Here is a 16,528-nt window from a genome sequence, read left to right on the forward strand (position 1 = left end):
CAAAACAACAAATGTTGGTGTGGAGGTGGAGGAATAGGAACACTCATACACTGCTGGTGGGACTGCAAACTAGTACAACCTCTGTGGAAAGTAGTATGGAGATACCTCAAAGAACTAAAAGTAGAACTACCATTTGTTCTAGCAATCCCACTACTGGGTATCTACCCAAAGGAAAAAAAGACAATCTCTAAAAAAGACATCTACCCTTGAATATTTATAGCACCACAATTCACAATTGGAAAGATGTGGAAACAACTCAAGTGCCTATCAATCCACAAGTGGATTAATAAAATGTGGTATATGTATACCGTGGAGTACTACTCAGCCATAAAAAAGGTGAACTAATAACTTGTATTATTCTGGATAGAGCTGGAGCCCATTCTTCTAAGTGAATATCACAAGAATGGAAAAACAAATATCACAGGTACTCACCATTAAATTGGTACTAATCAATAAAAACTTACGTGCACATATGGAAGTAACATTCATTGGGTGTCTGGCAGGTGGGAGGGGGGAGTAGGGGCTATGTAAACTCAAACCTAATGGGTGCAGTGTACACTCTCTGGCAGATGGGCACACTTGTAGTTCTGACTCGGGTGCTACAAAGGCAATTTCTGTGACCACAGCATTTGTACCCCATAATACTCTGAAATTAAAAAAAAAAAGACATACAAAAACTAGAAGGGATGGAAAAATACATGCCATGCAACTGGAAACCAAAAAAAAGCAAGTGTAGCTATACTTATATCAGATAAAATAAGCTATAAATCAAAGACCATAAAAAAAAGACAAAGAAGGTAACTATATAATGATAAAAGGATCAATTCAGCAAGAGACTATAACAATTATAAATATTCTTTATATACTTGGGCACTCTCAACAGCAGAATGGATCAAGCACAGGAAAAAAATCAGCATATAAATATACTTTATATAATTGGGAGCTCTGAAGTATATAAAGCAAACATTAATAGATCCAAAGGGAGAGAGACTGAAATATAATAATAGTAGGGGACTTTAACACCCAATTCTCAGTAATGGACAGATTATTCAGACAAAAAACCAATAAAGAAGCATCAGAGTTAAACTACACGCTAGATCTAACAGGCCCAACTGACATTTACAGAACTTTTCACCCATCTGCTATAGAATACACATTCTTTTCATCAGCACATGGTCTAGTCTCTAGACTAGACCATATTGTAGGCCATGAACAAGTCTGAACAAATTCAAAAAAGTAAAAATCACATCAAGTATCTTTTTTGACCACAATGGAATAAAACTAAAAATCAAGAGGAACCTTGGAAACTATACAGATATATGGAAATAAAAAAATATGCTCCTGAATGACCAATGGGTCAACGAATAAATTAAGAAGGAAACTTTAAAATTTCAAGAACTGTAACTGAACAAGCTCATGCTGTCAAGAGCCCACATCCTTAATCAAATCGTTCCTGAAGCATGGGGCATAAGAGCCCTCGTCCCTGTGGACTTTACGGAAATTTACTGAGAGTCCCTTACATAACAATATTATTCTCTATATATGTTCCTTATTTTCTTCCCCTTTGTCTCTCTATTTGGAGTTATCTCTTCCCATCTCACCTTCCCTCTCTCTCATTCAATGCATCTGGAAATTCAATGCATCCTCATTCCCCACTCCAAGGTTTGACAGTTCCCCAAAACAGAGCTGGCATAAATTCAGGAATCCAGTTGAAATCCCTTCAGTTCTTCCTTTCAGCACCTACTGAGTCCACAAATACAATGCAGCTTTCCCCAAAGATAGAAGCAAACTCAAGGACCCTGGAAACACAGTTCTACCCTCCCTTGGCCATCTTTTAGAAATTTAATGTTAGTGGAAAAGGTACGGGTAGGAGAACCAGACTGACAAGTGGATATTTATGTTTATAATTAAGGTGGGAAAAGTTAATTCTTGCATCTGGTACAATACTCGGCCTCTTGTTTCCTGTAGAGTACTGAGATCTAGACATGAAGATCCCACTGCCCTGTTACTTCGCCGATGTTTATGCCACCATGGGACCAAGGAGACTTAAGCAGATTGTGCATCACTGTTTTGCACTCATTTTCCAGGTTTCCTCTTAGAAGTTCCAGATACTTTAGAAAATATGACAGCCATCTCTCTTTCCTCTTAGGAGCTCCAGATACTTTAGAAAATATGACAGCTCATCTCATCTGTATGGCAGCTGGAACACATTACCAACAAAAATAAAATAATTATAATCCACCCACCACAATATCTATTCTGCCTGCATTATTCTGTCATTTTAGACATCTGAGTGGCTCTCGTGTGTCCTATTCCTGTTCCTCTGTAAAAATATCTGGTGCCAAATCCAAGGTCCTGAGGTCTGAAGGCCCAAGAGTCTTGCGTCCTATGACGCCAAACAGACATCAAAACTCAGGTTTTATAAAGAAGCATTTAACTATGATTGAGCATGCTTCAAAGTGCTTTCAACTGGTTAGTCATTCCTCCCAGCCTCCCTGTCTGGGTGATGAGCTCCATTTCCTGATGAAGCTCTACAGGTGCCGAGTTTCCTTTAGAAGCATCAAAGAAGAGTCTCTTTTGCTGCACAACCTTGATGGTGCTGTGTAAAGGCAGCAGAGTTGGAGATCACCTCTCAAAATCTCATGTGTCTGGGTTGAGTAAAGCCCTCTTTCCTGGATGCTTTTTCTGGAATTGGAGGCTTGGTGTCCTTGTGGCAGGTATCTGGGGACACAGTGCCATCCGTAGACAGTCCTCATAACGAGAACTTACATCAGTTTCTGGCCCAGCATAGGTCGAACATTAACTTTTAAGGTGTGGTACAAGAGCTACCCTATTTATTGGCTCAGAGCTGGATAGAACCCCAGTAGGGGGGAAGGATGATTTGAGCATCGCTTATCTATGGATCGGATGTCCAGAAGCTAAAACACAGAAAGCACTTTAAGAATAAAATCAGAAGCCAGCTACATGAGTCTGAGAAAACATTATTTTTCTATATATTCAAAATGGATTTTTATGTTCTTGAGAGTGCATATGGCCATACCCTTTTTAGAGCACAATTTGGCAATATCTATTAATATTAAAAACACATATTCCCTTTGAAGGAGTAATGTCACTGCTAAGAATTTACCCTATGGATATGCATGGAATATTTCAACAGTATCTATGTACAAGGATAGTCACTGAAGCATTATTTGTCATGGTTTCAAAAATGCATCAGAATGTCCATCAGTAAAGAGACTGGTCAAATAAAAATGGCACAACCATATAATGGATTACTTATGCAGTGGTTAAAAGAATGAGATGGATCTGTGTGTGCCAATATGAAAAGATTTTTAAGACATATCATTAAGGGGTAAAGGCCAGGTACAGAACAGTATATATAGTATGATCCCTTATGTATGAAAAATACACACATACATGTAGACATGGGTATATATAAAATATATTCAGGCATATGCTTAACTTTTTCTCCTAGAATGAATCTCAAGAAATGGTTAGGAGTGGTTAACTTTCAGTAAATGAACTTGAGATGGGGTGGAGGAATGGCCTTGACAGAGCAGGGTGACATTTGGGAGAGAGATCAGGGCCCAGTTTAGGTTTCTTATTTGTACTTCACAGTATACATATGCCATTATTATTTTAATGGGTTTCTAAGTTAGTGTCTTCAACAGCAATTGGGTGTGTGACTAAAGAGGGAAGAAAAAAAGAGATTCTTAGCACAGAAATCTATAATACTCTCAGCCAGCTGAGCTAAAGAGGAAGTATTCCACTCTACATAGAAGTTGGTCCCTGCGAAAAATGTTTATGGTGTGTTAGGGTGAAGCAGGAAGTGGAAAGAAGAAGAGTAATAATTGCTTCATTTTGGATTTTAATTGAATTTAATTTTTTCTACTTATTTTACTTTGGAAAAGAGATTTTGATAAGAGGAACAAGTCCTTGCCTGAAAATAGGAAGGACCAAAATGTTGTCCCAGCTGCCCACAAAGAGTCAGGGGAGCACCCTTAACCCCTCCCCATCCTCTGGCCAGTGGGAAGGCTGGAAAAGAGGTGTTTGGAGGGAATGTTGACAAACCTACTTAGCAATAGGCCTTCAAGTGTGAGGAATACAGACCAGTAACAGAGAACCAACTTCCAAGAGCTGCTGGTGGCTCCATGGCCACTGAGCAGCTCATGACTCCTTTATTTTCTTGGGCCTGGGAAAGGAAAAAAAACCCTTTTGCTCTTATGTACAGTCTTGAACTGCAGCTTCATTAACCTAGTTCATGGTCAGGGTTGGTGTGGCCTATTTGGTTATTTAACCAGACAGTATGAAGGGGTAAGGCAAGACTGAGAATCAAAAGAGTCCACTGTGCTGAAAGTGTCACCTGTCACACAACTTTTGTTTGTGATACATGTGGAGGCTTTCTACAGGCCAAAACCTACCGCAATGGCTTTCGTGATGGAGTGGGGTTAGCAACCTTTATCTGAGTAAAACAGCCAATGGCAGTGGCCTGGATATACATCCTATGAAATAAACATGAGTTTAAGATTTCTTTCTACCTGATGGTGACCCCACAGAATCAGCATGTGCTCTCCCCTTCCCACTCACCATCCAAGCATTCATCATCAAGGCAGAACAGGATGGGTTGGCAACATCATAAGCTTTGTTGGAAAATTTCTAAAGGCTGGAACTCCTTCAGGGAATTGACCTTCGCCCGAGGGCAGATTACTTCAGCTAGTTACAGCTCAGGACTAATGAGGTCAAGGTCATGAGCTCGTTCACCCTGGGGCCAATTAGTTTGGATCTATTTCACAGCCACATCCTTTATCCCTCAACCCAAACAGCTGTTTCAAAAATGGATGTCCTTGATGACAAAGGGGACTCATCCAACGTAAAATAGATGTAATAGTTCAAACCTATCATGCTCCTGAAAAAAATGACAAAAAGCAAATAAGAAACATTAAAATTACATCACTTAGTATTTTTTCCAAAGAGATCAGGAATAATAATGTTAGCAGATCTCAAAGGTCTGTACAACTGCTAACTTGAGTGCCAAACAAAAAATAATTATGGTGCTCGCTTCGGCAGCACATATACTAAAATTGGAACGATACAGAGAAGATTAGCATGGCCCCTGCGCAAGGATGACACGCAAATTCGTGAAGCGTTCCATATAAAAAAAATAAAATAAAATAATTATGTATTCAGAGACAACCCATTTATTCTTAAGAAGGCTATCATACTATGAACCCATTTTTCCACTAAAATAATTCTTTGAAGAAAATTATTTCATCTAGCACATTAAGAATGTTTTATTTGTTTATAGGCATTCCCCCAGGAAGGAAATTGGAATCAAGATGAGTTCTAACAAATTCTAGACCCTTTTTATCTCACTAGGTATTTTATATAAAACTAAACAGCATCAACATTTTAGTCACTATTTGATCTGAGCATTTTTCATGCTAATTAGATACTGACTTCCTCTTTTACAAATTGATAGTTCTTTGAATTGACCTAGTTATTCCTTCACAAGTATGTTCTTCACCTACGCACTAAGCATAAAATACATTCTTTCTTTCACTGGGTCACAGAACAACACTGATGCTTTCCTATCATTCCTAAAAAGATACAAATTTACAAACTCTCTTTCCTCACACTTCTACCTATCTTCTTGTTTGTAACATTTATAACATAATCCATGAACATACTCTATATCTGAGATATCACATAACCGATATCTGAAGCACACATATAGCCCAAAAATTAGCCTTGGGGGCTATCTCACACATTCACCTTGACCCAGAAGCAACTTTGGAGGCTCCCTCCCTCACACAGCACCCTAGGATTAGCACTGAGGCCATCTCACATACTCACCTTGAAATGGGGGCACATCTGCAATTGTAAGTTCTTTGATTTCAAGATAATAAAAGAAAATTTTGCAATGCTACAAATAAGAATCACCATTTTTAATACTTGATCCCAGAAAAAAAAGGAATCTGTCCTCTGGGGGAGGAAGAAGTCTCGCCTTCTCTGTTCCCCCCAGCCACCTATGATAGGTGTCTCTTGAAAGACTAAGAGAAGAGTCTAAGGGAGGATCCAGATCCCACAGTGCCAGGGGGCCAGGGGGGTGGAACAGAACCTTCTCTTTCAGAAATTGTTCCACCTATCACTGCTCATTTGCCTTCAAAGGAGCACTAAATCCAAGCGTCAGGAAAAATAAAGATAATTCCCTGAAGGTTGACCCTATTTTTGGTAATGATGTGGAAAAAGCATGTCCCCCTACTCAGAGAGACTTACGCTGACTTGTGTGTACCTTGATACAAAACCTGAGACACATGGATAAACCACAGATGGCATGCATCAAATCAGGCTAAGGACAAAGAATCTAAGATATGGAATCCATACCCTTTTTTCGTCCTAGATTTTCCATTCTTCCCAACTTCATTAAAGAACCATCCCAGTTCTCCATGGGCTATGAAGCTATCCCATAGTTCTGTTTATCCCCATAAGGACAGGAACATATATAAAATGAGGTGCCACAAATCCCTGAAACCATGAAGTATTATATATAAACATTTTACTTAACTTAATAAAATTTTACATAGTATAAAGTTTTCCGCTTACTACTTGTTTATGAGGTCACTAGGAAAATCCCTACTCTTTTAATGCCTTCTCTCTCCCCTTTATCTTTGATAAACCCTCTTCTCCCTCCCTAGCTTTTTCCTTCTTCTCTCTCCTACAGTAGAGAGCCCTTTTTCCTCTTTATAATTCTAAACACAAGCTCTGCCAGTAACCCTCAGCTATTGCTGCATCATGCTGATTTGCACCAGCTGTGCCTTACGGCGGTTAACCCATACATATAACAGGGTCTCCGCAGATCTTCCTCTGAGAACAAAATTCCACGTATACATCTAAAAGTCACAACCAGTGGGGTGGAAATCGAGCCAAAAACAAATAGATCCTGCTTTGAACTACTGATCACATTAAATAAAGGAAAAAAATACGACTGGAAGAGGGAAAAAATGCTACCCAGAGTTGTAGCTTAAAAAAAAATGTTGGAAAAAAAAAAATGTTGGACACATAAAACAAACTATAAAGATGATCTCCCCCTTCAAACATTCCACTCAAAAGACAATAAAAAGGTATACTCTAAAATTAAAAGAGAGTGGCCAGGAACTCTTTTTATCACGTAACTAGAGTTTGCAAAGCTTAGAGTCTTTGGGAATTTTATACAATTGTAAAAACCAAGTGCATGGAAGAACAGTTGGGAATTAGAGTAGAATGACGTTATTCTGCAACTTCGGGCAAATCATGATCTCGGGTCATCAGTTTTCTTAGGAACTCCCTCCCAAGAAGTCACAGGCAGGGTCACCAGATGGTTTATGTATACTGAATTGCCTGGCCCGTTTATTTTCCATTATGAAATCATGTGTAATGGTCCAGTGTTTGAACATGATCAGATATTGCGAATGACTGTCATTAGACTGTAATCATCCTTTGTCTCTGCCTCACTATGACTGTGGCCCACATTCTCCAAACCAAACTCAAGTTGTCCTAGCTCCGTAGAATAATGGACAGATGCCATTGGTTTTGTTAAAAGAAAAATCTTCCAGATTGTAAAATTATTGATTAGCTTCAAAAACTCTGGCTAACCTCAAGATCAGGGACACAAATATGATCCATCTGATGCAAGAGGACATCAGCAGTCTAAGAAAAATATGGTAAAGTTAACTTTTTATTACAAAGCTCATCTACTTATAAGTTAGGTTCCCATGGGGAAGTTTGTTTCTCTGAAAGTCCAAAAAGACATTAAACCAGCCACTGCTAATGTCTTCCTATTGATGGCAGGCAGAACTGGTACACCTAGGCTCGGGACAGCTTTCATCTATGAAAGTTCTTAGGCTGTAATGTGTAGAAGACAGAACTTCTATGTTCATTTTATTTGCTTGAAGTAGTTAAAGTACGTTTCTGTCCATGAAAAATAGCAACAACATGATTTGAGGCTCCCCCCAAAACACAGCATTCCATCAGACTTCAAGCACTGAATTATGGGTTCCTAAGCACCAACAACATTAGCACAAAAATAGAGACCTCACCAACAGTGGCACACAGGAGTCTTGAATTTTCAGTGGATAAACTTTCCCCAGGAGGCACAGAGCTTACATTGCCCCTCATGATCTAAACCCTGTCCTCCTTTCAAGCTTTGACTCTCCCCATACCTCCTACCTTGAACCCTATACTCCAACCGTATTGAACTATTCTGCAGTTTCCGTCTCCCTAGTCTCTGTGCCATGGTACACGCTCTGCCCTCTATGTGGGGCACTCCCCACCACCATCTCTTGGTGTAGTTCACTCCTATTCATTCTCCATGCACCAGTTTATCCATCACTTACTCCCACACATCATTAATTACTCTTAGCTTTCCCTAATCTCCCAAATTCAGGTAAAATGTGCCTCATATGTACTTTGTCACAACCTGTATTTCCTTTTAATTGCCCTGATCACATGCATGATGCTTTTTTAAAAATCTGTCTTCTCCACTGCACTGTAAGCTCCACATCAGTCCTGTTCATAGTAGCTACTCAACAAATAAAACTCACTATAACTCAAGTGAACAGAATACTCAACTCACTATTCCATGTTTACTAAGGTAGGAATTAATTTACTCTAGATGTTTTCATTATTTGTTGATATGTCATTTTACTTAAGCCTTTTGTTTCTGTGTTTAATTTTTAGAATTGTAAGAGACATAAAAAAGCACAAATATATATAATCATGTTAATATTCCCACCACCTGGAATTGGCAAATATTAACAGTTTTTCGTATTACTTCCAGTCTATTCAAGACTATTTTCAAAGGACCAAAACTCCAGTGGTTTTGTGGTCAATCCTGAGTTAACTAGAGTGGAGAAAAATGGAAACAATATTATTAAACCCTTGCTGTGTGCCAATACTTGTGTTAGATGGTTCATATAGATTGCATATTCACTCTTCCCATAGGATATTATTATACATATATTACAGATGAAAAAAACTGAGACTTAAATGATTAACTCTTGCTCAAGTAATATCGCCAGTAAATGTCAGAATCATGTTCAAACCAAATTCTGTTTAAATCCAAAACCCATGAGGCTTTTCTCTTTATTGCCCATATCCTCGAATTCTATCCATATTTGGAAGGAACTTGAACTTCTTGAGCCAGAGAATATGCTTTCGCATATGTTATTCATTCATTTGTGTAACAAACATCAATTAAGGGCCTACTATGGGTTGTGTACTACTATCTCATAAATGTGCAAAAAATTAAGATAATCAGTGCACTGCATTCAAAAGCATGCTGGTTAATTTAACTGAAGAATAAGAAATTAAGTGGTGGTATATGCCATGGATGTTTCTCAATTGCAAAAGAAACCTGCAACTATCAAGGCAAATTGAGAAAATAGCATCAAAAGGCTGAATAGTTAAGATTGACAAATGACAACCTACAGCGACTATATGGCCCCTCAAAGTTTCTCCTGGTCCTACAATGACTATGATGTGGTTGTGGTGTGAAAGGACTTCATAAGAAAACTAGATATTTAAAACTTAGCTGTCCCTTATGATTTCTAGAGTGCCTACATTTTTATTTTTCACGACAAAACAAACAAAAAAAGTATGAGGCCATGGCCTATTTCTCCGTATGTCTTCTCAGCTCAAATTCTCCTGGCTGCTTACTGGCCGGCACCTGCTCGGCTCTGCAGTTCAGGCCTAGGACAATCGAGCCTCTGCACCTTCTTCCTTGTGGTCCCTGCCCCCCTGCAGAAAATAGAGGACATCGTGTTCCCTGCCCAAAAGGGATTACTTGTCCTCGTATGTGTACTTTGTATCAAGGGGCTTGCTACACCTCTTCCAGTAAGTCCTGAGCATTTGGTAATTACTTTCTTTGTGATAATATTGTGGGCAGTTTTAACTTCTCTTAGTAAATTATAACACTCCTGAACTCCCATTTGAAATCCTGAGTTTTTTTTGTTTTTTTTTTTTTGCTTTCCCAAATGTCTACCAGCCTCAATTATTCCTTAAAAACAACTTCTCCTCCCACCTTGATATAGCATGGTTCTTCCATCTCAATGTTTCAAGTCTCTTTGTTTGCCATTTTTAGCTTCCTTGATTAACGCTTTTACTTGAAACAATTCAGATTGCGTTGCATTCATCTTGTTCAAAGTGAATGCAGTCAGGCAACACTGAGTTAGTTTATAAGGATGACCTGCCCATGAGGGTAAACAAGAGTGGGAGGACTCTTGCTTACTAAAGACTTTTTTCATCAGGCTATTTGCTTTTGCTGTCGCTTGTTTTTACTATATACATATGTTGTTGATTCTCAGAAACCCAGTAAAATTTTAATGATTCCTAGTATTGGCAAGTACAAGCCACAGAATAAAACATGCGGTTCTGAGCCTTGGGTCTGCTCTTTTATGATGTCAGAGAAAACACGCCACTAATCCCCAGAACTGGTTTCTCATAGGTCCTCTCAGGGTGAAGCATGAACAGGCCAAGATGGTTGTTTATCTGTCCATTCCTTTGTTCATTCACTCATTCATTTATTGAACATCTCAACATTACAGTGATATAAACTTGAATAAGATAGACACAGTTCTTTGTGTTAGGAGCTCATGGTCTACTAGAAAAGAGTATAAAACAAGTATTAATAACTGCCATAGAATGTAATAAATGTACATAAGGAAACACAGGAAAGAAAGAAAGGAGAGGGAGAGAGAGAGGAAAAGAATAAGTGATAAGGGCACACAGTGTGGTCTATGGAGATCAGGGAACATTCCGGAGTCTGAAGGATGAGTAAGTTAGCGAGGTGTTTTAACAGAAAGAACAGCATGATGTGCACAGGTGTCGGGCTGTCGATATCCGACTGCAATGTTTAAAGAATGTTAACCCTTTCCTATGCATGACATCTCCCACCCCCTAAATCCCCACCTTTCTGAAAATTTCTTTATCTACAAAGTTTCCTGAGATTCCTAGACCAGGTTTTCTCATCAAGTAAAGCAGGTGAATTTCACAGATGCCAGGTCACGGGGAAGAGTTTCTAGTAAAGATTTTCAATTATTGCCTCATCTAGGCCCCTGAGAAAGGAGGGGCTTTCGGACTAGCTACTCACTACTGTGGGAAGAAGCACAAACTTTCCCAAATACCCTACATTTGCAAGCCAAGGATGAATTTAAATGATGTCATTTCTTCCTCATTTTTGCCCTCTCAAAGGAAAGCTAAGTCCAAAGGACAGAAGAGACTGCCTTTCATGGAAAACACGTCAGGATGTAAGCTCTTCTCCTAGCCCCTGCCTCTTACTGCCTGGTGTTGAGCTTCTCCTGACATAATGGGGTTTTCAAGAGAATAAAAGGAGACCCTGAGGTGTACGGTGACCATATTTTGGGAAACAATGGACTGAAACAGAACTGCTTTGCAAACTTTTTCTTGGAAACTTAAGACTTTCATTAATGAATGCTTTCCACGCCCTCAAGAAACTGGTCTTTTTTTTTTTTTTTTCTTTGTTTGCTAAATTTAGCAGGGGTTTTCTTTGCTCTCTATCCTAAAATGTAAAGATATATTCATGTCTGGTATGGTGAATGCGGGCTCATTCTAGGCCTGGAGCCAAACAGACCAGGCTAAATTAGCTGCAAATGTCTATGAGATTTTTTCAGGGAGAAGCTCTCTTCAGATCAGTTCTATCTTATTTTATCTTCTTGGAGACGTTTGCCTTTTCCCATTCAAGTTACTGTCACCTCAGCAACCTGAATCGGCAGCCAGGATAAGACACGGTTTATAACCCCCAGTCCACAGGAGTGCAAGAACACATTGCCTGAGGAGCACACTGCTAACTGGAGTGTCGCACCTCCTCGCACACAGGCGACAGAGGGAGTGGAGCTGAGTGCTTCTAACACACCCTCATCTGGTGTACCCCCAAAATAATTTGTATATCTCAACACAATGCTATTTACTTGTGGCTAACTGTCCGTCTTTCTGAAAGATCATCCTGTATGAATCTTAGCAGGGTAGTCTCATCAGAGCCAGGCAGCTGTGTAAGCCAATTCAAATTCTGCAGGCACTTAACAACATATTATAGAAAGAATCCTGGCGTGTGGAGCTTTCCAGAATGTGGGGGAAATCTTGAATTCAGGCAGCAGAGGTCAAAGGCAACTGCCGTACAATTAATTGGTAGGCCAATGTAGTGTAACATTTTGTATTCTTCCCCCTACTGATTCACTCAATGATAATAAAAGTCTACATCTATTGCTTGTGATGTGCAGAGCTCTGTTATAAGCAATTTACATATGGTAATTCAATTAATTCTTATAACAAAATAGTGATCTTTCATGTTACCTTGTCAATACTTTGGGGCCCCACAAATTGTGCCACATAAGACAGCAAACTTAACTGACAAATGTGTGTGTTCTGACTGCTCCACCAGCCGGCCGTTCCCCAACTCCCTCCCTCCCCTCAGGCCTCCCTATTCCCTGAGACACAACAATATTAACATTAGGCCAATTAATAACCCTACAGCCCTCTAAGTGTTCAAGTGAAAGAGAGGCACATCTCTCACTTGAAATTAAAAGCTAGAAATGATTAAGCTTAGTGAGAAAAGCATGTCAAAAGACAAGACAGACAGAAAGCTAGGCCTCTTGTGCTAAATAGTGAGCCAAGTTGTGAATGCAAAGGAAAAGTTCTTGAAGGAAATTAAAAGTGTTGCTCCACTGAACACATAAATATAAGGGGGCAAAACAGCCTTATTGCTGATACAGAGGAAGTTTGGTCTGGATAGAAGATCAAACCAGCCACAATATTCCCTTAAACCAAAGCCCAATCTAGAGTAAGGCCCTAACTCTCTTCAATTCTGTGAAGGCTGAGAGAGGAAAATGCAGAAGATAAGGATAAGCTAGCAGAGTTTGATTCCTGAGTCTTAAGAAAAGAAGTCCTCTCCATAACCCAAAAGTGCAAGTTGAAGCAACAAATCCTGATGTAGAAGCTGCAGCAAGTTATCCAAAAGATGTAGCTAAGATAATTGATGAAGATGGCTATGCCAAACAACAGATTTTCAATATAGATGAAATAGTCTTATAAGGGAAGAAGGTGCCATCTAGGACTTTCACAGCTAGAGAAGAGAAATCAACGCCTGGCTTCAAAGTTTCAAAGGACAGGCTGATTCTCTTGTTAGAGGCTAATGCAGTTGGTAACTTTAAGTTGAAGCCAATGCTCATTTACCATTCTGAAAATCCTAGAGCCCTTAAGAATTATGCTCAATCTACTGCTACCTGTGCTCTGGAAATGGAACAACAAAGCCTGGATGACAGCACATCTATTTACAGCATGGTTTACTGAATATTTTATGCCCATTGTTGATACCTACTGCTTGGAAAAAAAGATTCCTTTCAAAATATTAGTGGTCATTGACAATACACCTGGTCACCCAAGAGCTCTCACGGAGATACACGAAAAGATGAATGCTGTTTTCATACCTGCTAATACACATCCATTCTGCAGTCCACGGATCAAGGAGTAATTTTGACTTTCAAGTCTTATTAAGAAATACATATCATAAGGCTACAGCTGCCATAGATAGTGATTCCTCTGATGGGATCTTGGGCAAAATAGATTGAAAACCTCTGGAAAGGATTCACCATTCTAGTGCCCATTAAAAACATTCATGATTCATAGGAGGAGGTCAAAATATCAACATTAACAGGAGTTTGGAAGAAATGCATTCCAACCCTTGTGGCTGACTTTTGAGGGGTTTTGAGTAGAGAAGTAACTGCAGGTGCAGTGGAAATAGCAAGAGAAGTACAATTAGAAGGGGAGCCCGAAGATGTACTAAATGGCTGCAATCTCATGCTAAAACTGACATGGATGCAGAGTTAGTTGCTTCTTATGGATCATCAAAGAAAGTGGACGTTTCTTGAGATGGAATCTACTCCCGGTGAAGAGGCTGTGAACATTGTTGAAATGACAATGAAAGATCTAGAATATTACACAGGCTCAGTTGATAAAGCAGCAGCAGGCCCTATGAGGACTGACTCCAACTTTGAAAGAAGTTCTCCTGTGAGTAAAATGCTATCAGATAACACCACAAGCTACAGAGAACTTTTTTCATGAAAGAAACAGTCAATCGATGTGGCAGACTTCCTTGTTGTCTTATTTTAAGAACTTTCCACAGCCAGTCCAACCTTCAGCAACCACCACCCCAGTCAGTCCGCAGCCATCAACATCGAAGCAAGACCCTCCACTAGTAAAAAGATTACAACTTGCTGAGGGCCCAGGTGATCATTAGCATTGTTTAGCAATAAAGTATTTTTAATTAAGGTCCATACTTTTTGTAGACATAATGCTATAGTACATTTAATAGACCACAGTATAGTGTAAGCATAATTTTTCATGCACTGAGAAACCCCAAACATGGGTAACTTGCTTTATTACAATATTTACTGTGGTAGTCTGGAATCAAATATGCAATATCTCTGAGGTATGTCTGTACTATTTATGCAATGTGTCTCATGAGATAGATGAGCAGAGATGTTACTGAACCACACGGGAGGATCACTAACCCTGACCAGAAGGGTCAAGGATGTCTTCCTTGCAGAGGTGATACCTGAGCACCTCCTAATACCAGTACTGAAGTTTAACTATAATGAAAGCTTTGATATCCTGAGTATCCCCCTTCAGTTTAGACTATGAAACTTATTAGAAGCATCATGCCATAACTCAAATGGTCCTAACCACAGGGAAACTTGGGACTGTGGCACCAAGGGCCAAACATGAAGTGGACAAATTGCAGCTGGAGAGATCCCCGACTACTGGTGCAGGTCCCATGGTCACAGCAGGATGTTTGGTAATTTGGGTCTCAAAACCTATATTGTAAATATTTTTTTCAATTTTCTGTATATTATGATGTGTTAACATTTCAAAAAAATTTTTTTCTGGCCACCCTCCCCAAATCTTAAAGAGCAGGGAATATGTCTTTGATATGCAAATTAACCAAGCCAAAGCCATACCTCCTCTATCTGGCGTGTACATCCCAGAGACAATATTTCTCTGCCTTAATCATGCCAAGGCCAGGTATCAACAACTAGAGACCACCCCTATAGCCCAAGGCCAGCTGGAATTATTCAAACTTGCCAATCCTAAATGTTCACCCTGCCCTGGCTTGCCTAAACCTTTCCCTGGCTCCTGTCTTCTGCCTCATGACTACCGTCGTGTCTTGCCCACGTGGCTCTGCATGGTATGACATGCCTCCTGTCTCTAGGACCTGCAAGTGTAATAAACCTTGTTTTTTCCCTGAGCCTCTTCTGTGTCTCTTATGGCTGCATGTGACTGAGACCATCTCATACAAGAATACAAAACTATGAAGCAAGGGCACAGGAAGACTTTAATGTGATTCTGGGAAGCTTTAACAGCTAAGGAAGCAACAAGAGTTCAGGGAATGGGTGAAAATAGCCAGGTTCCAAACAGTAAGAAGGTTGACAATTGGACCCCAAACAAAAACTTGGGTTATGTGGAACAGAGCTCAGTTTTCCAAAAGACAGCACTGCAAAGATCCTAGCAGAGTTCTAGACTCTACTTAATAAGATGGAGTCAAGGGCACAATTTAAATAGGTACGGTCTCCATGAGAACTGGGATCCTGCTATGGGCTGAATGTTTGTGTCCCCCAGAATTCATATGTTAAAGCCCCCCCCCCAAATGTGATGGTATTGGGAGGTAGAGCTTTGGGGAGGTAATTAGGTCATGAGGGTGGAACCCTTATGAACAGGATTAATGTCCTATAAAAGGGACTCCAGAGAGCTCTCTAGCTTTTTCTGCTGTATGAGAACACAGTGAGAAGTCATCTGTCTGCAACCAGGAAAAGGACCCTCACCAGAACCCAACCATGTTGGGACCCTTATCTCAGATTCTCAGCTTCTAGAACTGTAAGAAATAAATTTCTGTTCTTTATAAGCCACCCAGTTTACAGTACTATGTTACAGCAGCCAAATTGGCTAAGACAGATAGTATAAGAGGGAAATGAGCTGAAGACACTCTAAGGAGTGGAAGAGGGTTACAACGGGTGTTTGTTCACACCAGGCATTGCAGAGCCAAGCTCTACGAGAGCAAGACTGGTGCCAGGTACTGAGCTTAGGTTGATGCTCTGGCCAGGAATGGTTAAGGTCCAGGCAGAGAAACCAAATGCAGAATCTGATTGATTTAACAATTTTGGTAGATAGCTTCATGAGGAGATAAGAGTGTAGAATTGAAGAGAGATAAACTCCAATTTGAATCTTGCTCAGCCACATACCAGCTATGTATCTTTGGCTTGTGCCTTAACTCTACTCTTCAAATTCTTATGTGTGAAATGAAAATGTACCTATGGCTATGACAATTAAACATACTGATGAATATGAAAGTGCCAAGTACAATTCTTGACACAGATAGGCGCTCAATAAATTATATTTTCCCTCCCTTACAGACCCCAGTTGAATATTATTCAGTCTCAATATTCCATCTCTCACTACTGATGATATGTCTATTTTACTTATC

The 16,528-nt window shown here is 39.7% G+C and overlaps 1 protein-coding gene and 1 non-coding gene across 3 annotated transcripts in view; one reads left to right on the forward strand and one right to left on the reverse strand.

Annotated features, from left to right (window-relative positions):
* RGL1 (ral guanine nucleotide dissociation stimulator like 1) overlaps positions 1-16,528 on the reverse strand; it is a 244,339-nt gene that overhangs the window by 143,939 nt on the left and 83,872 nt on the right. The gene's annotated exons all lie outside the window — the stretch shown is intronic.
* LOC142864015 (U6 spliceosomal RNA) lies at positions 5,052-5,158 on the forward strand. Its single transcript, XR_012914613.1, has one exon. It is a non-coding gene; the product is annotated as a U6 spliceosomal RNA (small nuclear RNA).

Source organism: Microcebus murinus, chromosome 23 (genome assembly GCF_040939455.1).
Source record: "Microcebus murinus isolate Inina chromosome 23, M.murinus_Inina_mat1.0, whole genome shotgun sequence".
NCBI lineage: Eukaryota > Metazoa > Chordata > Mammalia > Primates > Cheirogaleidae > Microcebus > Microcebus murinus.